Source organism: Protopterus annectens, chromosome 2.part2 (assembly GCF_019279795.1).
Source record: "Protopterus annectens isolate FY-2018-M chromosome 2.part2, PAN1.0, whole genome shotgun sequence".
Lineage (NCBI taxonomy): Eukaryota > Metazoa > Chordata > Ceratodontiformes > Protopteridae > Protopterus > Protopterus annectens.
The window spans coordinates 1,037,376,335-1,037,402,950 of record NC_056730.1 but is presented as its reverse complement, the minus strand read 5'-3'; positions in this window follow the sequence as shown (position 1 = coordinate 1,037,402,950).

Sequence of the window (26,616 nt, the reverse complement as noted above, 5' to 3'; positions counted from 1 at the left end):
TTAAGGTAAGTGCTATACAGATCTCCCACTTACCGGACCAAGGTAATGAAATACAAGGATATGCCACATAGTCATATTATTAAACAATACACTTCAAATTCAGGACTTACCTTGTAAATGGAGCAGTTGACACAGTTTTAGTTCAGGGCTGACTCTATCTGATGCAAGCAATACACAGCCAATACATGGGGAGGTAAAGGTTATGTAAGTTGCCTGGCATCAATGTTAGTATATGAATGCTAGTAGGAGAAAGGTTTTAGGCCCCTAAGTGGTGAGTGAGTGTGTTATGCATTGTCTCTTAGCCAATGCAAGGGCATAATGAGCACACCTGCATCTCCCTACACTGAGAGCAGCTGTTGCTTCCCCACAGTGACTCCTCATCTGCCTGCGGCTCTGGTGAGCTTGGCATTAGTGATGGAATGTGTGTCCCTTCCCTTTGCCTATCCTGCAGAAGCTGTTTACTCAGGATTAAGTTGTGTAGCATAGTACATACTGTGAATATTTCTGTATATGTCCATGGGATTGTACTACAGGGCTCCCCCTGATGTATCAAGGCACTGGAACCATGACTTCAGCAGCTGGAACACACACTCTATTATATTTCTTGTTTGAGCATCGCCTCATTATGGCATTCTTCCGTGGGTGCATGTGCATTTCTGATGGGTGTCATCAGCCATGGTTCCAGTGCATAACTGGGATCCCCAGTACATATCCATGTGAGATATCCTCTCTACCAAACATCTGGTATATTTGGGAGGTGTGCCATATAATATGAGTCTTGTTAACTGCCAGGGTTGCCAACACACACATTCAGGATTATTCCCTTGGCATAACATATGACTTGGCAGTTGATAGAGTGGTAGCCCTTTCTGTTAATGTAGGGACTACCCTGCTCTCCAGGCAGTGCCTTAATTTCTTTATGTGTGCAATCTATAGCACCCAGTACTTCAGATTAGTGTGCTACACTGTAGAACTCCTGCATATTTCTGTCCCTCTCCTTAAAACTATGAGGAAAATATATGTGGTCACTGGCATATTGGAGGATAGCATTCAGGAAATGGTAGAGGAGCCTGGATGCTGATGCCTGTGATACCCCCAGCATGTCCCCTGTTGGTCTCTGAAAGGTACTTGTAGCTAAGATTCTAAGGGCTACATATATCTTTGGCTCCACTGGGACGGTTTCTCCTTGGTTGGCTCTGGCTCTAAGTTGAAGATGTCAGAGGTCACAGAGTTCCTGTAGTATGTCCCTATCCACCCTGTAGCTCCCACAATTTTCACATCATGTAGGTTGTGAAAAGTTAAATGGGGCCTGAAAACTCTTCTCCTTCTCAGCCTAGGCTTATTAGCAGCAGCAGCACTGGCTTTAGTCTGTAGCCCATACAAATTAATTAAAGCAGCAGTAGCCCCTAACATTCTTTCTGTGTAGACTCCTTTCCATGTCTGTTTTCCAAAACTTTTGGAATCCACAGGAAAACCCAGCGTGGAGTCTACACAGATGCTTTATAGCTTGTTGAATAGCTAAACTATGGTGGATTGGTTAATTAGCATGCAATTCAGCTGCTTATGCAATAATTTGAATGCCACATTGTTTACCTTGTTTGCATGGTGGTGCGTGACACTACATGATGCTTACTGAATCTAAAACATTCCATAGCCTGCACATGGTGAAAAATGTAGGACTTATTGAATTCCCCTGAGTATTTTACACTGAAAAAGAGCTACCTGTTTTGCAGATATATTGGCATGAATCACAGATTAAAATATAAATATTACCCAGCATACAGATGTAAGATCAGTTAATATAAGCTCATAAAATCAAATTTCAAACTGCTACTCCAACATGTTAACTTTAAAAAAATCAACACAGTCATCTGTACTTTTGAAAGTCCACTAGACAACAGCAGATGTAAATGAGAATAGGGTCCAGTCAATCTAATTGGCCTGCTCTGTAATAAAACTCACAATGAATAAGGCTATACTTCCAGAGTCAATTAACAGTGTGTATATTGAAAATGTATATCACTTATCATGCAATTTACGTACTCCACAACACCTAAAAGAGCATTGTTGCAGAGTTAAATATAAAATAAACCACTGTTAATCTAACTGAATGGAAGGGCTTACAGAGATCCAGGAAATAGCCTTTCAGCATCAGTCCAAGTCATTTCAATGTGTTATTCTCCCAGCAGAGTCTTAAAATACCACAGTACATGAAAGAAGAACAGTCCAAAAAGTTCTTTGCAAAAAGTTAACTTCAAGAAATATCTTGCATGCAACTTCCCCATTTGGCAGTCCACCAAAGAATCAAATAGGATAATTCATATGACATCTGCTAAACTGAAACGCTACCCTCTTCAGATGAAAGTCATAGGCAGAAATACAGGTCAAGCACTTTCCAAACGTTTAAGAATTCTGATTAATTTTGGAAAAGTGTTCTCATTTAATGTCTGATAGCTGGGTCTACAGATAATAAAATCAACCTGACAAAATATAGACACACGGCAGGGCTAGTCACCCGGTGATGTGAACTTATACTTTAAGGTTCAAAATGTGACACACCCAGTTTCTTGCTCACACCTTTTACTTCCACATAGCACACCAATTAGCTCTCAGCACATTCACAATTATTTGTTTAGGAATTCAAAAAGCACTCCTGATACCCAGGCCCACTAAAAAAAAAAAAAACAGAAAAAAAAAACAAAAAGAATGGACAATACATATCAGTATAAAATGGCAATAGGTTATGCCACAGTTCTGCAATCCTAATTACTCCAGAGTATTCTCAGATGCCAGCTAGAATTGGTGGTGCATGAGAACACTTTATGGTAAGTGATCATGGTTTGGTCTTAGTCCTTCTTCTTAATATAGTTGTGACTGCAGTTTATAAGATTTGAGGAAGCACTATTCTCTGACTGAATTTTAACCAATATTCAGACTTGAAAAGTGCCCTCAAACTAAATTTCACCTAGTCTCAGGTTCAACAGCCATTTCATGTGTTATGACAAATAATGGGTGGAAGATGGTCTCCTACCATTTATAATAGTAGCATTTCTTTCCTTCAGGCACTTCTTTATTAACAAACAATTCCATAAAATGTTATCAGTGAATCCTTTTAGATAACATCTTAATTTTTGCCATGCATACTAGATACGTTCCTTGACCATTCAACATTTCAGTGACTTGCACTACTATCATGCATTTCTTATTGTCCTTAACCACTATACCCCAAATCATACCTTTTTCCACCTTGAAGGAAAGTCGGCTTTAAAGAAAACAAACAACTACGCAAATGCTTACAAAAATGTTCCATATGTTAGTAGCACCTCCCATGAAGTGTTTGCTGTCTTATACATGAAAGGCAATTACTGACAAATAGACTGAGTACTGTAAGGTTCATAGGTTAGTACTAAGCTAACTGCCCTTGCGAGCCATTTTTAAGCCTAGCCAATTATCCCTTGTGAGACTCAAACCCTGCACTTTGTGTTTGTAAGGTAAACACCTTAACCATTAGGCCACCCTCCCAACAAAATATACATCTTCAATCTGTTAAGCTCTTACCAGTGGTGAGAATCAAACACTGCATCTTGCTGTCAAAAGGCATACACCTTAACCACTGTACCATTGGCCTTTCAGGTGATTTGCAGAAAAGGTTTCTTGTAGGTATTCATTTCAGTTGACTGAAATGTAACCATAAAGCCATATAAAACTATGCCCTCTTTATGAAAGCGTCTTTGTAATTATTTAAAAAGTTGCTTTCTTGAATGTCTGTGCAAATCCTTAGCTCTTTATTTCTTCCTCCATGCAACCCATATTCTGAATCTCACAGCATAGTCATGTTTATTGATAAAATTCACAAAGTAACAGTCACAAAGTTAGTTGCTGCTGAGCTCTGTTAATCCCCTCTGTCCCTGCCTGCTATCATGAGTTATTTTAACAGGCGTAACCCCATCTTATGCAGACAAATTAGTAGCAAGGCTGGAGTGCATGCAGTTTGTGATATCATAATGTGGCATTGCACATACTGATGCCTTTCAGCCTTCTTTGATCTGGCATGCACAATATTATCCAGAATGTTCTTTCCTGCACCACAAGGATGTGACTTATAATGTGGTCAAGATGTTTACTCATGAACATGACTCTTTTGGTAAATGGTACCATTTTTCATATCCATGTAATCAATAAACAGTTTTCTGCATCTGCACAGCGGGATACCATAGCAGAACTTAACTACAACTGTCCATTCAATCATAATCCTGCAAGTGCAAATATTTATTATGGGTAAATCACAGACCATCAGATTGTTATGCTTAATAAGCATGGCTATAGTAACTTCTGCATAGTGGGTTTATTTTTTAAATAACTTTCCCTTTAACAACACATGAATAATTCTACTAATTAATAATACATGAATTATCTTTGCACTGTCTGATTCGGTGTCTGCTAGTGTCCCAGCAATCAAACTGAATGCATACCAAGTGATTTGTGCTGCATACAGATGCCTGTTTAACATAGTTAGGCCAGATTATGTAAGTGAAGGATAGCTTTGTATAAAGTGCAAAGTATGTTATTAACAAGCCAATTGTTTTCACAAGCAGCAAATGAAACATTGCAAATTCTTTGAGGTGAGTATAAAAAGGACATTTTTGTATTTTATTTGACTGTTAACAGATTTTTATGTTCAAATAGAATATTTAACAAACCTCTGCAAATCTTTCTTAGGATTTTATGCCAGTTATGCCAGGATATGCAGTACAAAATTCAACCAGCTGCCCAGGATCCTTTTTTTTTTTGCACTATCTGAATTGAAACCTCTATGGTAACTTGATGTTTGAACCATTAGACTTCATTGAATTAGTATACATCACCTCAGAATGCATCACTGCAGGGAAATCAAATCAAGACATTTGCATTTCACTTTAGAGAAGTAAGTAATAACCAGAAAGCTTAGATGAGAGTGGCAACACATTTTCTAAATACAGAAATGATTACCAGCATTATCAGTACTCATACGCTTAGCACAGCTAGAAGAAAATAAACAGATGCCACCATTATATTCCCTATCATGCCAAATATCCCATAACAAGAAATCTCAATCTTAATCCCAGCTGCTGCTCATGCTGGAGAGCTAATCCATCTAAATAAACACTTTTCCTTTGTTTAATTTCTGACATTTGAACATTTATTTCCAGTAAAGTTAATATAAATTCAACTGAAAATGTATTTCATTTGATTTAACTTGCCTTATCTATTCCATCTTCGTTCACAGCTTTATAAAACCTTTTTAATGAAAGCTTTTGAAAGTTCACAGAAAATATGAAATCCTGGTTGATTTATGAAAAGTAGAAATTTTATCACAGATGCTCAATATAGATACTTAAACTATTTGAAGGCTTTATGCAACACACTTCTTTTACTGAGCATTTGCAGTTACGGTGCAGTACTAATTTGCAGTGCATAAAGTGATGGGCACAGTAACCCTCCTAGCAAAAATGTAAACTGGCTTGCTATTGGGTATTGGTATTGTATTATGACATTCCAGGCACACACACAGCTCTGACAAAACATATGCTATAACCTCTTTCACACACACAACACACACACACACACACACACACACACACACGCACACACACACACACACACTCACACACACACACACACACACACACACACACACACACACACACACACACACACACACACACACGCACACACACACACACACACACTCACACACACACACACACACACACACACACACACACACACACACACACACACACACACACACACACACACACACACCTCAGGGAACACATGCAAAGACCTTCACACACAATTGCCATTATACTCACACTCACACACACACACACACACACACACACACACACACACACACACACACACACACACACACACACACACACACACACACACACACACACACACACACCTCAGGGAACACATGCAAAGACCTTCACACACAATTGCCATTATGCCTTACTGGTCTGGTGGAGTGAAGCTACATCAATGAGCCCCATGGATTAATCCTGAAGTCATGAAGCATAATTATTCTTACTTAATGGACACCTTAACTAATGGGCGAAGTCCACAGTGACTCATAGTTGAACAGCAATATTGTATGGAATTATACCATCAGCATGAGTACAACTACTTGTCCAAAAGAACAGTTGGAAATAATGTTGATATTACGTTTAAGCAGGCAATATTTACATGGAAAGTTCTGCACAGGGCATTTTACTCTCATAAAATGAGTAGTATGTTTAATAAAAGACAAAACTGCTGGAGACATAGCAATGTAATAAAGACACCTGATTTACCTTTAACAAGGTACAAATTAGATTTTTTCAGCTGTTAAAATAATATACACTGGCAGCTGCTTTGGAAATCAACCACAAATAAAGCTGTGACAAGATTTTCATTGTTTATAGAACAAAAGTATACTGACAGAACCACTGCTATGATAGATGATTGCTTTGCTGAAGAGCTGTTAAACCTGAAGGGAAACACACATATTTGTTCATATTCAGTGTACCTGTGTAAATCATTTAGCATTAGTTTCTAATACTGGTTGACTGAAACAATTGTCTGTTGTATTTGTTATATGTCCACCACATTTGCCAAACTGTTCTTAAGAATAGCAGGTCTCATTAATGTTGTCCTGGAGAGTTTCAGTTGTAAAGCTGCTGGAATTTGAGTGGCATTTCATAAGTCACGTTATATGCTTGACAATGAATGCACTGCCTGAATAGACAAGATCATCAGACACATGAGCAGAAGTGTTCTCCATTTTGATCCACATACCTCCTTCTCAATTCCCCAGGTGGGCCCTTTATTTCAAGATGAGTGCAGTTTATTGCCCCAGAACCTCAGGGGAAAGGACTACATCACAGAAGTCCTATACGGTGTTCCCGCTTTCCTCCTTGGTATGTGGAAACCACATAGGCTTCCCCACAAACAGCAGCTTGTCATCAAAGAACTGATGGAGTATTCTCAAGGCAAATGTTTGAGATATCCCCACTGTGTCCCCAGTAGGTTAATGGAAGGTCTATGCAGCTAGTGTACAGAAAACCACACATACATTGGTATACACTGAGATAGGTGACCACAACTCTCACTGATTTAGGGATGAGGTTAACATATGTTCACTATGTCCTGCATGGCCTCCCTATCCACCTGGTATCAGTCCACAGTATTGGTGTCATGGAGTGTATGAAAAGTTTAAGTGCATTCACATTGCACAGTGCCTCTAAGGGCAACAACTAGCACCACTGTGGGTAGTGGCTAAAATAAAAGTATTGTGAAAATACATATTTATTAATCCATTAGCTACCCCTAACATTCTTTTGCAATTCCATCTGTATGAACAGAGGAAGTTCAATTCCATGGTGCGCACAGCTCCACTGTGCAGTATTTATACATTTCAGAATTACTTTATCAGCGTGATTTGCCACATTTGAATACAGCAAGCTGTCCATTCTAATAAAAATGGTCATTATCATCTCACTATATGCAACCCAGTTAGAGCTTAGGAGTCATTAGTAGCTACCATGGTCAGATTTGCTCTGCCACAGTTACCCTGGTGGTATGTGTTGCTTTGAATCACACACACATAGTTTGGCAACATGTCATGTAAATTTGCTTTATACAATAAGGCTACCTTTTCCGATCCCCAAAACCTTTTTTGTAAAAACAAGGTAAAATTTCCAACATAAGTGGGAAACTAATATAGGGCTTATTATTTCTAGGCTACTCAATGAGTTTTTATAGATGCACAGAATGGATGTAGAGGGAAACTGGAAAGGTCTCTTATTGAAATGTTAGCACTCACATTGCTGAGTGTCAAAAGACTGAAAAAAAACCTGACGTTGCACAAGAGAGAATCTCGATCATCACTATTCTCCTTTAAACTTGTTTTTTTTTTTTTTTTTTGGTGGGAGGCAAGCTCCACCGCCCTTCAAAACTGAGAGGAACCAACTCTGAGATTGCCATACCTCAAGGAAAAGGGAATATTGTGAGAAATGGCCATCTCAGACTTGGTAAACAGAAGTAATTGTTTTTCTAGCATACAGTCTCTATATTTTCAGACTTGCTTAAGCAGGTCCCAATATTTCAGTCTGATACCAAGCTGGCATAATATATTCATATTTAAAACACACTCACTAGGATTCAGACATCTATCACAACTAGTGTTATATGGGCAGCTCCAGTGAGCCTAGTAACATCTTTGTAATATTTAGCAATTAAGAGGTATAATACAGTTGAATGGTGCAGTATCTCATTAGGGGATCAGATCATTACCATGTATCAGAATAGGACACTAGTACAATTAGGGATAACCACACTACTGTTCCCCTATGAACACATATAGCATTCAGGTGCACTCACAGGCATAGAAATACAGTCACACTCCACAGAGACATACACACAATTAAAGTCATACCCCTTCAAATACACACGCACAAGCACACACACACAAATGCACACACCATCACTTAGGTACACTCACACACAAACAATGACAGTCGCACAACACAGAGACACACATATACCAATATGGGACTCCTGAATTTGATCGACACAGCAAAATGTCAACAGCTGCTTGATCGACTGCAGTTGGTCAACAGATACAGATGGTCGACAGGTGTGCTAGACTGACAATTCCTGGGGGGTGGGAATAATCCCTTTCACTCGGGATTGTTTAGTTTTGGAGTTATTATATATAATTAGCAAGGTATGCAGCAAAAAATTATGTTTTTTTTTCTTTTGCACATGGTGAGGATTTTCCTTATACATGCACAGCTGATTGTCGACATTTGCATTGTCAACCTTTTGTGGTCAACGTTCTTGCCATCGACATTTGCTGTGAAGACCAACATATATATATATATATATATATATATATATATATATATATATATATATATATATATATATTTTTTTTTTTGCTTTTTCTTTAGGCAATTTCATATATATATATATATATATATATATATATATATATATATATGGGAACACTTCACAATGCATATGGGAACACTTCACAATGCTGAAATCCTGAAAGGTCGAATTTCATATGGCCAAGACCATATCATCTAACTTTCAGAATCCCAACATTATAATCACAGATCTGCATACAGTGTGGAATGGGAGATTTCCCTTTTCCTTGCTGTGTGCGATTTCGGAGTTGGAATATTTAAGTAGTGGTGTTGTGAGGGTGCAGGGGGCTTGCCCCCCTGCAGAAACATTTAAATTGTTGTTTTTTTTTTTTTTTTGATTTGTTTCAGAATTTCAGTATTCCAAAACATCGATCATATGGTCTCGATCATACAAAATTTGATGTTTCAGAATGTCGAAATTCTGAAGTGAATCCATATAGATAAATATATATATATATATATATATATATATACACGTATACATCTGTGTGTACAAGCAAATGACTGTGAGCAACACAAAAGTAAATACCTACAAAACATGTCGACCTTTTTTTATGTTGACAACATACAAGCCCAGCACACAGTACATTGAAAAAGGAAGAACATTTAATTTCATTTTCAGATGGACTACCCATAACCCTACCATACATTCATCTCAGATTTGTTGAAATAGTGATACTGTTATGAAAATGGCTTTTTTAATGTAAGCTGTGTGTTAGGGACATGGTCAGGATTAGGGTTACCATGCAATACTAGGATGGGCAGAGGGCTTTGCCTAGCCCTAAACCTGACAAGCAGCTTACATTAAAAAAGCCCTTTCCTAACACTACCACTGCACAAGAAAACTTGGATACTCACCATGCACATATACACTAACACATGGAAAAATTATGCCTATGCCCCAACAATCACACTCACACATGCACGCAATCTGTCCCCTTACCTCGCCCCATACTTCTCAAACTCTTAATATAAGAAATCTGGACAAAGCCTAAAATAATGGGGGACAAAGTCCCAAAAATAGGGGCAGTTTTAAAATGTTGCTCTTATAAATTGAAGCTGGCAGGAATAAAATGATTGTGCTAGCATGCATTTTTCTGAAGCACATGAAGTCTGAAACTCAAATGCACGTCATTATTTAGTGACTCTAATGCTCTTGTGATTTGCAGAAAATGACAAACTTTATGAGGAGCAGACCAAATATATGAGGCAAAAATCAGAATATTCTGTTAAAATTTGGACAGTTGAGAGGTATGCCTAACCCTAAAATCCTCACATACACATACTAACTAAATCAGTCCAGTTACTAAACCCTTTTCCTAACACTAAAACACTATTTTCCTTCCTTGGCCAACTAAAACTCACCAAAGACAAAGTTTGCTCAAACGGCCTTTTATCTCAAAGCTGACAGCACTTAACTTGTGTCACACAATGTGATTTGACCATATTAACTGTAAGCATATGTATATATAAAGAAGTTATGTCTTACTATAATGTTCCATCTGTGTTGTTGATCTTCTTCCATTCATCACTGATGGGTTCAGTTCTGAGCCTCTCGGAACAGTGTCAGCCTAATACCAAGCTCGCGTACACCAAAAACTCTCGAGCTAAGCTGCTACCCACAATACCCTTCTCCCTGTTACCTCAGATCGAGTTTGTGCAAGACATATAGAAATAAAGCAGAGGCCATTTCTGCACAAACCCTGTCACACCACAAGGACCCATGAGGTCCACCAGGAGCCTTTGGTGGGGGACGGAGGGTGGGAAATGGATGAATGGAAGAAGATCAACAACACAGATGCAACGTTATGGTAAGACATAACTTCTTTATCTGATGTAGTTAATCTTCTTTCCATTCATCACTGATAGGACAGAATCCCAAGCTACCTGAGAAACCTGGGTGGCCCTTACAGAAGAACATTCCTGAGTACCATTGAGCTGAAGGCCGCTCTTCCCCTGGACACCATATCTAACTTGTAATGTTTGATGAAAGTGTGTGGTTTAGCCCAAATGGCTGCTGTGCAAATGTCATCCATAGAGGCTCTGGAGTGAAAAGCTACAGAGGTTGCTATAGCTCTTGCTGAATGTGCTTTGATATTGTGAGGTCTAGGTTTATTAGTATGTGAATATGAAAAGGAAATACAATCTCTGAGCCACTTTGATAAAGTGACTTTTGAAACAGCATATCCCATTCTTGGACTAGAGAAGGAAATGAAAAGTTGGGTCTGTGTTGCGGAAAGGTTTAGTCCTGTCTAGGTAAAAACGTAGTTGCCTATGCACATACAAGGAGTGTAAGCAGTTTTCTCCTTTATTGGAATAGTTTGGGAAAAACACTGGGAGCACAATTGATTGGTTCACAGAAAAATCAGAAACCACTTTGGGGAGAAAAGATGGATTAGTATATAGAGATACTCTGTCTTTATGAAATATTAGGTATGGTCTCTTGATGCATAAGGCCTATAATTCTGAGATCTGTCTAGCTGAAGTGACAGCTACCAAAAAGAGAAATTTCCATGAGAGAAATTTGAGATCACATTTTGGAGCAGGCTCAAAGGGGGGGGGGGGTTGAGATAGAAACTGCAGTACTAGAGACAGATTCATCGTCTCTAAGGGACGCCTAATTGGAGGTCTGTTGTGAAACACTCCATTGAGAAAGGTTTTGCATAGGCAAATGGACATAATTGGAGTGGCCTGTAATCCGTTATGAAAATTGGAAATTGCTGCTAAATGGACTCATATGGGAGAGGCTGATGCTCCATTTTCAAAGAACTCAGAAAGTATTGAAGGATGACAGAGACCGGGACTGAGAAGGGATCTAGCATCCATTCTTTATACCATAGAGAAAACATTTTCCATTTATCTCTATAAAGTTTTCTGGTGGATAGTTTATGGGAGGCCAGAATGATATCATGAACAGGTGAGGAAAGGGCTTCCTGCCTGGTGTCTAATGGAAGTGGACAAACCAAGCCTTCATCTTGAGACTGGACAGATTTGGGTGAGTCAACCCTTGGGGGTGAAAAATTAAGTATGGATGAGTGTCCAGGATCCATGGAGGCTGTAACAGATGAGGCTGGAGGAAGGGGAACCACACTTGACGAGGCCAGAATGGGGCATTGAGCATCACTTTGCATCTCAACTGAGTGGCTTTCTTTAAGAATTGAGGTATCAAGGGAATTGTAGGATAGGCGTAGAGGAGACCCATGGGCCAATCGTGAGTCAGAGCATCTCTCAGGGACTCCCCTTTGGGGGAAAGGGCAAAGTAGCTGCTGCATTTGCTGTTTGAACAGGAGGTGAAGAGGTCACAGTAGGGCTAACCCCATTGGCTGAAAATTTTTGCTGTCACTTTTGGATCAAAAGACCACTCATGTGGAAGGAGAACGCATCTGCTCAACCTGTCCACAATCACGTTGGAACTCCCTGGGATGTGCGTTGCTATAAGAAAGCAGTTGGAATCCATCTCCCAGTGCCAAATTCTCATGGCCTCTCGACACAGGGGGTAGGATTTGGTTCCTCCTTGTTTGTTGATGTACCAGACTACTGACATATTGTCTGACTGAATTGCAATCGTTCCAGGAGGAAGAAGTTGATGTAATGCCTGCAGCGCTAACAGCACTGCTTGTAACTCCAGAACATTGATATTCAGGTTGGCCTCTAAGCTCGACCATGTGCCTTGGACTGTCTTTCCCTGAAAATGCCCACACCCTATCAGGGAAGTGTCTGTGGTCACAGTGGCATTGAGTTAAGGGGTCTGAAAGGGGGGACACCAAAGTTCTGCATCTGGCCTCATCTGCCAGAGGAGATCTTGCTTGCAAGAGTTGGTTATGAGCACCTGCGAGTTTAGGGGGTGAAGATTTGCAAACCACTGGGACAATGGGATCCATTGTAATAGTCTCATGTGTAACCTTGCCAGAGGAACTATCGGAATGACTGCAGCCAAGGACCCCAGAACCTAGAGAACTTCCCTTGCTGACACCTTCTTTTGACAGAGTATCACACATACTTGCAGTCTTAACCTTTGATGCCTGTGAGCTGGGAAAGATACCAGGCAAGATCGAGTATCAAAAACTGCCCCTATAAATTTCAGCTGTTGGGTAGGTTCTAAGTTGGATTTCTCCCAGTGTACAGTGATGCCCAGGGACTCTGCTAGTGAAAGGGTGTAATGGAGGGCCATAGTCAGAAGATGCTTGGTGGGGGCAGAGAGGAGCCAATCATCTAAATATGGAAATACCTAGAATTCTTGAAGTTTCAGATGAGTTGTCACCACTGCTAGACATTTTGTGAACACTCTGGGGGCCGTCAAGAGACCGAATGGCAGGGCTCGGAACTGGTAATGATTGGCTTCTAGCCAGAAGTGAAGGAGACTCCTGGAGCGTTTGTCCATTTTGATGTGGTAATACGCATCCCAGAGGTCTATCGAACACATCCAAACATCCTCCCTTAAAAATGGGAGAATGGATTGAATAGTGACCATGCGGAACTTGGTTTGTACACCTGATTTGTTTAAATGGCTGAGATCCAGAATGGGTCTCCAGTCCCCGGTCTTTTTTGGCACTAAATAGAATTTTGAGTAAAACCTGGATCCACATTGGTCTGTAGGGACTGGTTGGATGACACTTTTTTGACACAGCTTTCTTAGCTCTGAAGCTGCTTCTTCCTTTTGAATGGGTGGAACATCAGGAAGGTTTTTTGTAGGTTTTGGACGGGAGGTTAGATGGATGTAGTAGCCTCTGGAGATTATTCTCTGTACCCATTGATCATTCATAATAGAGTGCCAGGCAGTTTGGTGCAGAGAAAAATAAGCCCCGACAGCTTCCAGAGAAAAACAATCAGGCAACACTTCAGGAGGGTTGATAAGACCACCCAGAGAAGGAATCGCTGGAGTCTTGGTTTTGGGGATCCCTTCTGCCCCTAAAGGGGCATCTTCCAACTATTGAATCCCCCTCTGCCTCTGGGGGAATCCTTGCTACGTGCATTATGGAAAGGACCCTGAGATTTCTAGTGCCAGACTTTCCCGCTCCTCTGGTTCCTGGAAAAAGAACACTGAGGCTAGGAAAAACGTAGGCCAATGGCAGACACTTTCAATCTTGCTCGCTTCTGGCTAGCATATCCTTCACTTTAAAACCAAATAAGGAAGATGGTTCAATAAGGGCATTCAAAAAGGAGGATTTGAAGGAGTTTGTGAGGTCACAGATGCATATCCAGGCATGACACCTCATGATTATGCCTAGACCCCCAGCTCTGACCGCCCCTTTGGTTGCATGTGTGAGCAGCCTCATGGACAAATTGGAAATAGATTCAAGGGTGGCAAGTTGAGAGGCACCCTTTTCCCATGCCTCATCAGAAACTTGACCCGCAAAGGATCCAGAAAGTTTGGGAATCAGATCTTTTTGGAGCCTCGTGAAGTGTGCCAAGTAGTTCAGGGACCTGACAGCAAAGGTCGCTGAAGTAAAGACTCACTTCTCCAATCTATCCACAGCCCGACTCCCTGTTGTGCAGGTGAACAGTAGGACTTTCTTCTGCTAGATCCTTTTAGTGGCCACCACCACCACCATAGCATCAACTGGCAAACCTCTGGACCAGTGTGGATGCTCTTCCAGGGGAGAAAGAATCTTATCAGGTCTCCGGGGAATGGCCTCAATAGAGTCAGGGTTCTGCAAGCATGCTGCACGGTGAGCTGGATTAACTCATCCATAGGTGGGGTCACCCAAGAGGTAGAAGGCCAGGAGCAAAAAGCCTGCAGGAACACGGATTCCTCAAAAGAAGGGTTGAAGGGCTTCCAGCCACCCCACTGTTTTAATATTTCCAGGATGTCTCCAAAGGAGACATCATACAGGGGTGACTGTGGAGACCCCCATCATCGTAGTCCATTTTGTTTGTCCAGGAGAGTCTATGTGCTACCTCTTGCACGCCTTCTTCTGAGGTGGTTCCTTAGTGGGAATATCTGAGAAAGACTTGGAAGGGTGGGTACCCCAAACTGTGGTTTTCTTAGGCTTCTCCTCCCGGAGTCCTGGGGGGTGGCTCATGGTAGTTGTTGCTCAGAGGGAGCAGGATGAACTTCCGATGTTGGTATGCATCCTGAAGCAAGCACCCTCTCCATCACCCGAAAAGCAGGCCTGCCAGAAGAGCAGTGGGAGCCCAGAACTGAGAAGGACAAGCTCCAAACCAGGGTCCACCCCACTCCGTTGGAACCGCTCTCCAGGGATGGAGCCTCAAGCAGGATTGGGGCAGGCATTATCCCCGGATCTGAGGGCTGAACCAATAAAACACTCAGAACCATGCCCTGAACCATGGACTCCATGCCCCCAACCATGAGTCTGAGGAAAGGATGGTTCCATCGGAACTGAAAACCAAAGGAATGGCCTCGAAACCTCATTGACAGGCACTGTCGGTGACGAGGAACGGGGTTCCACAAAAGACTTCAGAGCAATGGGCTTCAGAACCGATGGGTCCAAAGGAGGAGTATACATCAGAGTCCTAGGAGAGATAGACCCAAGTCCCAGAGGGGAATGATTCTTTGGAACATTTGTTATCCATCTGGCCATCAACAGTTGATCCAACAGACACACCACATCAAGTTTGGATAGACTCCTGGTGGACCTCATGGATACTCCTGAAGGGGAGTCGGGTTGATCCAAAAAGGGGCTGTACATTTAACCCAAAAACAGATCCAGTGAGGGGGAGTATCAGGTCTGTGGTGTCTGAGCTAGTGGCACCATAGTCCCTAATTTTGAGACAGGTAGCAAAGGAATCAGTGGAGTAGTAAAAGGGCTTGGTGCCGGCGAGGCACTCAGAGTCGATGTCATTGGTTCCAATGTAAAGGCAGAGGTCAGAACCACTTTTGATGTAGTCAAAGGCAAGGTCAGTACCATAGCTGTAGTTGAAGGCAAGGTCAGTGCCATAGCTGTAATGGAAGGCAAGGTCGGTCCCATGGCTGGAGCAGTTGGTGCTGAAGGTGGCACCAACATCAAGAATCTGGTAATATCCATGGCTTGAGTCGTAATAATGTTCGGGGCAGAGCTTGGAACAGCAGTAGTCAGAGCCAAAGTAGTAAGTCTATGCTCCGAGGAAGTTTTGTGGGCCTTATGTTTAGGTGTCTTACCCCTATTACCAGCCGGTGAAGAGGGATCAGAGTGTGTATGTTTCTTTTCCTTCATTGGAGGGGTTGAGACCTCCAACACAGAAAGGGCCTCTGAGAAAGGAGATGCAAGAAGGCCTTTCAAAATCAATTTGTTCTTGCATTCATTCAGCGTCTGATGACTGAAACATTGACAGATTTGACAGGGGGGTTTAACAGAGAGATGAGAAACCCCCAGGCAATAAACACAGTTGTCGTGAGAGTCACTGTTTGTGAGTTTACTATTGCAGATCAGACATGTCCACAGGCACACTTATCACAAGTTAACTAAACTAGAATATCAGAAAAGGAAAACACCTAGAAAGGAAAGAAGATACCAACAATGGTATCAAGAGATGCCACAAGGGTAAGGAGAGGGTGTACCAACAATGGTAAAAAGAATTACCCAATGGGTAGGGCTAGTTAGAAAAGTTACAAATAACTCTAAATGAGTAAAGTAGGAAAGGAGATAGCTTTGGAGAGTGACTAAATAAGAGATATATATCCAAATATCCAGAAAATATCAAGAAAAATACCACTTAGGTTGTGAGCTCGGTGAAACACTGCTATATGGCTACATGGCAAATGAGATCTGAGGTAACAGGGAGAAGGGCATTGTGGGTAGCAGCTTAGTTTGAGAGTTTTTGGTGTATGTGAGCTTGGTATTAGGCCGACATGGTTCTGAGCCCTTCGGAACCAAACCCATCAGTGATGACTGGAAGGAAGATTAACAACATCAGATCTATGTTTATTAAATTCTGTGTTCTCAGTATTTCAAGGTTAAGCAGCTTCAGAATTATTATATATTGTTAACAAGATTATGAGCGCTGTTGGAAACTCCTGGTGTTCTGGCTGAAGTGTGATTCTCAAACAATCTGGAAATATATTGCGGATTGATAAGTATATTTCTTGGCATTTTAACTTTTCAGAGTTCTGCAATGTCTTAATTTTGCCTGACTGAATTATTTTTTGCTTGACTGAATTATTTTATATATTTTCTGGCATTGTTTTATGTTTCTCATCTGTCCTGAAACTGCTTCCCCCTATTCCTGAACTGGAGTTTATATATCTGGTCTAACAGTTTTTGTGTTATCTGATTGCATCAAGGCTTGCTGATTTAAAAATAGTTTCTGTTTGTAAATTCTTGCATACACTGTTGGAAACTTCTGGTGTTCTGATTAAAGGGTGATTTTCAAACAATCTGGAAATATATCGCTGATTGATAAGTATATTTCTTGACATTTTAACCTTTCAGAGTTCTGCAATGTCTTAATTTTGCCTGTCTGAATTATTTTTTGCTTGACTGAATTTTATATATTTTCTGGCATTGTTCTGTTTCTCATCTGTCCTGAAACAGTTTTTTTTCCTCACCCTCCTGCCCTATTCTTGTAGTGTTGTTATAGTTGTGACTTTGCAGTTGCCTGCCCCTACTGTAAATTTGATCTGGGACACCCCTCCCAGTCTGGTGTTCACTCCGTGTAAATAAAGAGAACATCTGAGAAGGCCAACCCACTTAGGTTCTTAACCTTGAATTTTTCTTCTGCATCTCCTACCTCTCTCCTTGCATTTTACTGAAAAAAAAATGAACTTTATTTCCCTTTTGCCTCTTCTTAAAAGTACTCAATTGTATTTATTCTGCTGCATGTATTACTGCTTGGTAGTAGCCTGATTAAATTGTAGCTGCTATTCTAAGCCTTTTGTTTTAAGCACTTGGGCTTCAGACCAGTTGTTTTATATTAAGAATGTTTGTGGTCTGCACTGTTGTGGCAGGACAGGTAGCTTACATCCTTCTAAGTTGAGAACTGCTGATTGAAGGCTCACTTTCTATTATTATAAAAAAATGTATTAGTTTTGGTTTAAGCACTTGGGCTTCAGGCCAGTTATTTTACATTAAGAAGGTTTGTGGTCTGCACTATTGTGGGAGGAGAGGCTAGATTCTCCCCTTCCGAGCTGGGAATTTCTGGTTAAAGGATTATTGTGCCTGCTTATTTGAACTGTTTCTTTCTGAAATTGGTGTGCCCTGTTTGCTGTATCATAGGCTAGATCCAGGCATGCTGAATCTAGCTTTGTTTGTATAACTTGAGCACAAATCCAGGCCATCTTTTTTGAAAAGGTTCCCCTGCACCCTAGTGACAGGAGTGTGCAGTTAGAATTTGTCTGATCGAGGACTGCTGGAATGGGGCTCACTTTTAACTTTTTATTGGTTAATTGGTTAATTTGTTTAAATCAGTTTGCTCATTTGCTACTGTTATATTAAAAAAAAATACACTTTATGCATGGCCACTTAGCTAGGGTTAAACTATTCCCGGCGCCATAAAATCTGCTCTTCAAATTTTCCCTTAGAACTAGCCAGTTGTTTAGTTTTAACACTCAAATCTGTTTCTTTCAGCTCAGCACTTGTTCAGAAATTATTGTAAGCACTAAATAAACTACAAATTACTACAACTTTCCTCACTTGTCTAGAGGAAAACAGTTTATAGTACTTAAATAAGCACCTATCCAGGCATGTCTAAGGGTCAGCTCCTCGTGCTTTCTCCTGTCTACCTGATGAATCTGGGCATCTTGGGGCAATACAACAATTGCCTCATGCACAGACAACCATCTCGGCCTACCACCCAACACTACAACCTGTGAGAGATGCACTTATATAGCCAAACTGGAAGCAAAGCTTGTTTCACCCAAGAGTGGACTAGACAGTCAAGAGGAGAAGGTAACTTGCACCACACCACACTCATCACATACTCCCTCAAAACTCACACCACCAAAACATACACATAGCAGCACAAAACACACACCTACATTCATGGAGGCACTCAATAAAAATCTGCTCAAGCAACAGAGACGTCCAAAGCAGAAACGCAAGCAACCTGCACCCCCCAACACAACCCAAATGACACATAGCCCACAAACTCAGTGTGCCACTTAACCACAGCCCTTAAGGCATAACAATGTACCCAACACCCTAGTCATAGGTGACTCTATAGTCAGGCACACTGATGTTCCACTCACCAGGCTAAACAATGAGAAAGTTACTGTCAGCTGCCTTTCAGGTACCAGGATCCACCACATAATGCACGCACTCAGGTCACTCCACAACAAGTATAAAATGACTCTGTCCTTGTCCATATTGGTGTGAAGGACCCGAGACGTACCTCCCTGGACTACATGAAAAGAGGCATGGAGGAGCTCTCTGATCTTGTAGCCCAGGCAAGTATGACCCTAGCTCTGAGTAGCATCCTGCCATCACCAAGAATGATACTACAGTACAAGGACAAAATGATTGATTTCAACAATTGGCTAAGCTTCTGGTGCCATTCTAAGGGGATCCAGTATCTGTTTGCCAAGGATGACATGATTAACAGACCATGATGCTTTGCCAGAGATGGCCTGCACCTGTCACCCTTGGGATTATGGATACTGGCTAAGGCTCTTGCCACCCCTATAGTGCCTTTTTAGGCAAGGTGCAAATGACAAATTCATCACCGTAACAGGTACAAGCAAGCAAAATCTGATGGTAATGCTACTAAGTACTAGAAGTCTAAACCTCAAAATGCATTCACTCAGGGCACTCCTTAAAATGGAGAACATCGACATCTGTGCAGTGACAGAGACCTGGCCCAAGGCTTCAGGGAGCACCACTGCATTACCAGGCTATAATTCATACCACACCTTTCGGCCACCTAACCTGGACCAAAACACTAAATATGGAGGCGTGTCGATATTCATTAAGGATATCAACACCTCCAGGCTAGTTGCTCAGCATAATACATCCGAGATTATCCAAGTGCAACTAACTCTGGGCAAGACTGCAATCCAAATTGGAACTTGCTACAGATCCCACACCATGCCCCAGGATTCCCACTCCTCATTTCTTGATACACTGGAAAATGTTAGGGTACAACCTAACACCCTAATAATGGGCAATTTCAACTACCCCACCTTTAACTGGGAAAGCTACTCATGTGCAAACTCTTTTGCTCAATGTTTTTTGGAATTCATAAATTCCAGCGCCTTGGATCAACTTATCCACACCCCCACCAGGGGCAGCAATATCATAGACCTGGACATTACCAACATGGGCAACTGGTGTTCCACACCAGAGGTCAATTCCTTGTTGGTCAGATCCGACCACAAGCTAATCACCCTAGATATCCACATCCCGTCCCCACCCCCCATTAGGGAAACCACCATAAAAAATTTCTCCAAAGCCAACTTCACGCTTCTTAAGACAGAAGTGGCAAACTTCACGACACCCATGAAGATGGACAATAGAGGTACGACTGCTGAATCCTACACAAATGCACTTTATAAGCACTTACACGAGTGCATGGATCATGCTATCCCTAACAGAACCAATATGCTATCCTCCAAAAAAAGGAAGCCAATCTGGTGGTCCCTGCCATAAACAAACTCTACAACAGAAGAAAGAAACTGTTGCAAAAAAGAGTAAAATCGCATGATTGGAGGAACTCCCTGGTCAACTTCAGTAAGAAGCTGAGATTCCCTCATAAAATCCTCCAAAGCTAGTTATGAAAACAAAATCGCCACTGATTCTAAAGACAACCGCAAAGCATTCTATAGCTATGTCAAGAATCTCAGTGGCAACATTCAGATCTGCTCTGAGTTACAGCACAATGACACTAAATATACAGAACCAAATGATATTGCCAACATCCTGGCAGATAGGTTCAGTGCTAAGTTTACCCCCCTCTCACCCACTAAATGGCCCATTTCTATACTGGATGAATGCAATGTTCATGTAATCACGGCTGCAGAGGTAAAAACCATACTCTCCAAAGCCAAGAACAGAGCATCCATGGGACATGACAACATCCCAGGCAGCATTCTACATGAACTACAGAATGATCTGGCACCCCACCTAAGCACCATGTTCAGTCATAGCCTCACCTCAGGCTTTGTGCCCACTGAATGGCACACAGCAATGGTTATCCCACTCCACAAAGGGGGAGCCACCACTGAACCCAGGAACTACTGCCCCATTAGCCTATCGAGCCTGGTCTGTAAGGCCATGGAATGTATCATCATGGAACTTATAAACAAAGACATTGGTAATCCCCACACTCTGGACCCCACCTAGTTTGGGTTTGTAATAGGTAGATCATGTCTCCTAAACCTGATAGACTTCTTTGAAGCAGTCACCAAAGCCATAGACAAGGGTAAGGTGGTTCACACAGCCTATCTAGATCTTGCCAAGGCTTTTGACACTATCCCTCACTCTGGAATTATCGATAAACTCACTAAACTAAGCATAAATCTCTATGTCACAAGATGGGTTGCCAACTGGCTCACTGACAGAACCCACACTGTGAAAGTAGCAGACTCCAAATCTGACTTCAAACCAGTGACAAGTGGAGTAGCACAAGGTTTAGTCCTCTCCTGTTTGGTATCTACTTTTCTGAAGTATATGCTAACACAGAAGGTCTTTGGCTAACAAAGTTTGCATATGGCTGCAAACTAGGAGCCATAATTGAAACTCCTAATGATGTGGACATTCTACAAAAGGGCCTCAATGAGACAGATGCCTTGTGTCAATGCCATGGCCTCAAGCTCAATGCCAAAAAGTGCATTGTCATCCCCTTTGATAAAAATTCTGTACCCATGTGCTACCACATAAGTGGTAGTCTACTTAACACCAAAAGTGTGATAAGAGACCTTGGGACACAGGTGGACAGTAGTCTCTCCTTTGATAATCACATTGCCACAGTAGTCAGGAAATCCTTCTATGTGGCACACCTCATCACAAAAGTTTTCTCATCCAGGAAAATAGAGATCATAGTTCCCCTCTACTCATCACTCATTAGACCCATTATGGAGCACAACGCCCCTTTTAGTATGTACCTCACAAGACATCTACAACAACTGGAAAGGCCACGGAAATACCTCGCAAAGAGGATTACCAGCCTCAAACAGATGCCCTATGCAGACCGGCTCAAAAAACTCCAGCTTTACTCTGTCACATATCACTTACTCAGAGGTGATCTCTGCCTAACATACAAAACTATATCAAACCCAGAGCTGTTGGAAATGCTCCACTTAAAGAAATCTCAATCCCTCTGACCTACATGCTCTAGGGACCTAAACTTTGTCACCACAATAAAAAGAACATGCTGGAGGGATAGATTCCTGCCCTGAGACCTCCCATACTCTGGAACAAACTACCTATCTATATCAAACAAAGCTCTTCATTAGCAATCTTCAAGAAAAATCTTGATGACTGGATGGGAGATTCATCCCAAGGATCACCTCTGTGGCTCTGGTCAACAGGGGCACAGGACAATAATTTTCTTGGGTGGCGAAAGCCAGGGTACCTTTTTGGCTAGGCTTATATAGGTCCTAGGGCCGATAACCTAGTACCTACCCATGAATGTATGAGGGTGGCAATGATACTTTGGCTCTGTAGTGGCAAATTCCAGAATATTACAGTTTGCAGTTGGAATTGCAGTGTTAGGTTTTTGAATGTATACAATTGGTCTTGGGATCCTTGGTTGTGTAGTAGGAACTTAAACTATGATTATTTGCTTCATTCAGAATTTCTTAGTTTTTTTTTTTTGTTTGTTTTTTGTGGTTTAGATGTAAATGTTGTTTCCACCATGATAAAATCACAGTCAATCCTATCAGGTAAATTTTAAGTTATTTTTTGCAGTTCTCAACCATCCATATACACAACCTGCTAATAATTTGTATTTTTCTATGAGTAGCTATAACCACCTTCATCTTTATCTTCAACAACAGCACTTAATTTACTCTGTGACTCAGACATTTCCATTCCCATGTTAACCTTCTTCTTGATAAAGTTTGATCCTCTGGGTAGTGCAAGCTCTGACCAGAGGATCAAACATACTGGATCTGGTGCTCACCAACATAGAAGAGTGTTGCACACACCCCCTCCCCCATTTCAAGTGCTCACTAGTGAGGTAGGATCACAAAGCCGTCTCATCTGAATTAAAAAAAATCAACCTTGTAAGATCTAGCTAAAGTGGTAACACCTGGGATCTATTCAAAGACAAACTACATCCAATTAAGTGACAGTTTGTCAAAATTCAAAGCTCCCCACAACCACAACTATCTATATAGCATATGGAGCATTTCTCCCCGGGCCTCCGCTGAAAACAGGCTCTGTGGAACCTAGTCGGACATTCCCGGTCAACAAATGTTAAATAAAAATAAAATAAATAAATATAGATGTATTCACAGAGTCAGTATACAAACATGTGAATGGCTGCAGAGAGGCTACAGTACCTACCAGAAATAAACCCAAAACAAACACTAAAAGCAAACCACACTGATGGAATCCTCACCTAAACAGGGTATATTAAAAAGAAGAAAACTCATCAAAATTAGGAAAAACAACTCCCTTATATACAAGTGCTTTCTTATACAACTAAACAAGAAAATAAGAGGTCTGTTTAAGTCCAACAAGGCCAGCTTTGACATCAGGATAGCCTCGCAAGCTAAGGACAACCAGCAGGCCTTCTTCTGCTTTGTCTAGAATCTTAGAAGTAACACAAACCCCCCCACCTACCCACCCTCAGCTCCACCCGGTGAAATCCCCTCCAACATACTTGCCGCAGCTATCAGTGGGGAGCAGGTGCTGGTAGCACTAGCTAAAGCCAAGAACAACACCTCCATGGGTCCTTTCAACATCCCTGTTCGCCTCCTGAACACTGCAAAACATGACCTTCAGGTCCAGGAGAATCCAGGGCATGAATACCCTGTCCTACACTGTTTGCCTAAAGGCTCTGTCTCTGTATTCAGTGTCATAGGCTGCTGAGAGGGGATCTTTGCCTGGCTTAGAGGGCTTCTTCAGACCAAGCCCTGATGGATCTGTTGTGAATGTGCAAAACAAACAGCACCAGAAATACCACATCCATGGATCTGAACTTCTCTTGTGACTTAAACCAAACTTGCTAGAGAGACAGATATGTGCCCATACAGTTCTACTTGAAAGTATTGGAAGATGACATTGTTGAAGACCACTTCCTCAAGATGACACTGCCAGATTCCCTAAACAATGAACACCCAGAACAGCAAAAACTAACCCTAAGAAGAGAATGACTTGGCCACCATGGTGACCATTGCCCTTTCTCCACTGTACTGCAAAATCGGAATTGGTATATTTAGTTGGGGGGGCATCAGGATGCGTATGGGACAATACTCCCCACTTAGGTGGGTTTTATTTGCTGCATTGTTTGCTTGGTTGTCCTGGTAGCTAAGTAGTTCTCTTATCAGGGTTACTTTTTACAGTTCCCATTGTTCGATATTTAGAGATTTCTGTGATGTCATCTTGATGAGATCGTCTTCAACGGTGTCATCTTTCAATACTTTGAAGTAGACCTGCCCAACAATCCCTCCACTATGGAATAAGCTCCCCATCCATGTAAAACAGAGTTCCGCTCTGACCCTGTTCAAAGAAAACCTTGACAATTGGATGAGAAATCTTAAATTTAGCAACAAAAATGTCCAGCACCAAAGATGAAAATTACTTAAGTTTAATGTAGCAGCTCCAAAATGAAAATAAACAGCAGACCAGTTTCGGCCAAATGTTAGCCTTCCTCAATGCTATAACCATGAAAAACACACGCAATAAGTTTAAACAATAAACCTAATTACAATACAGCATCTCATTGGACAATCAATTTAACTAATTCAGGCCAGGTTTAAATAACCCCCCCAACCTAATGATCCAACTGGATTCTTTTTTATTTAACATAGTGTGTCAACCAATTTTAGACATTCTATTCCCTGTAACCCTATCAATTATAATGAATTTAAACTGAGCAGTGGTGTGGGTCATAGTGTGTTTAAATAATGAACTGGACATCCTTTTATTTCTTATGTCACTAAGATGCTCGGAAATTTCATATTTCCAAGTCACTGAGGGTTCACATTTCCGAGCCTGCCATACTTGCGGATCTCCTTGTGTTACAAATCTTAAATTTACCCTGGTATGGCCCACATGTCCCTTATGAGCAGAGGACATCAATAAGAAAAGTATTATCCTAACTAACATGCCCCTCTACAAATCCTTAGCTACCTGACTTCTAAGATGTACTGAATCAAATGGGTTTTGGTGTGCAGTTAGGCTTGTAAGGGCCATAGTGGCCGTTAGCCTAGTAACAACCTATGAACATATCTAACTTTCTTTCCCTTTTACAACTCCTTTGTAGTTCTCTATGAGGCTATACCATTTTTCATTGATGTCCTGCTTGCCAGTTTATCATCCTTGCACCATTTGTTTTAAACTTGTTTTCCTGGTGATAACCAGTGGTAGCAACATAAGACAACAGGATAGATTTTATTATTCTAACAGCTGTTTTCAGCTGAACTACAGGGATCTCATGATATTCATAGGTGATTTGAGACATATAATCTTTCCAGCATGTCCTATGTCTGCTTCCTGTATCTGCAATTTCATTCTTTCAGTCACTTCCCAAAGGTCATGACATAGGTTAAGGTAGGAATGAAGACTGAGTGATTAAGGACTCAAATTTTGATGCAGTAACAAAGCAAAGTACAATGCATGTAGTATTTCCACCACTGTACTATCTTCTAGCCAGTCTCCTTACCCCCTTGATCTTTGCTCATGCAATACTTAAACACTTCCAGTGTAGCTATACCCATATCAACTGTAGAAAACAGCCACTATTTTCTGAAAAAGAACCATTATCTCTGATTGGTAGGTGCTGATTGACATCCTGACCTCTTCACTCTCAGTAATGACCCACTCCAGTGAACTAAAGAAAATACAAACAATTGAGGCCAAATGGGACGCATCATTGCAGACATCATAGATGCTACCATCATGACCTAACCCAACAGAGGTTAGGGATATGAAATCTGAATCGGTCCTATTTAAAACTTGAGTAGTTGAGGAGTATGTAAGGAGCTTTAGCCACAAGGTGCCTGGAGTATGTCAGTGAATTACAGACATTGCCAGCATGGTCAACAGTGGAGATGGAAACAGAGAATAGGCCTTCTGTGCAGTGCTTGTCAGGATTCTCCAGATCTGACATTAGGTATTTATAGGCAAGGAAAGAAACAGATAAGGCTATCCCCAAAGTGAAGAAGCTTGGTGACACCACAGAGAATTTACTTTCAGATGGCCATGGAAAAGTTTTGACATGCCATTTGTTGACTCAGGGGTGGTGAGCAGGATAACCTTCAGGCTGTTTTTGATAAGGGCAAAAAAATGTTGGCCAAGGTGTTTGAAAGGAGATTCTGCCTGATTTGTGATTATTATTCATGAGGAGCAATGCACATTCCATCCCGGCCATGAAACAGTCGATTATCTCTTTGTCCTTACATAGATATTAGAAGGTTCTTGGGATTCTGGCAATCCTGAATACATGTATTTTCAAGACCTAAAAAAAAGAGGCATAGCTAGGGCATGGCATAGAGGCAAGGTGTCAGGGGACATTATTTGCAGTACTGACATTCAGTTCCTGAATGCTGTTACTGTACCTGCAGTCATGGCCAGGGAACTTCAGCACACGTGTGATGTTTAGAGCAGTACCACCATTC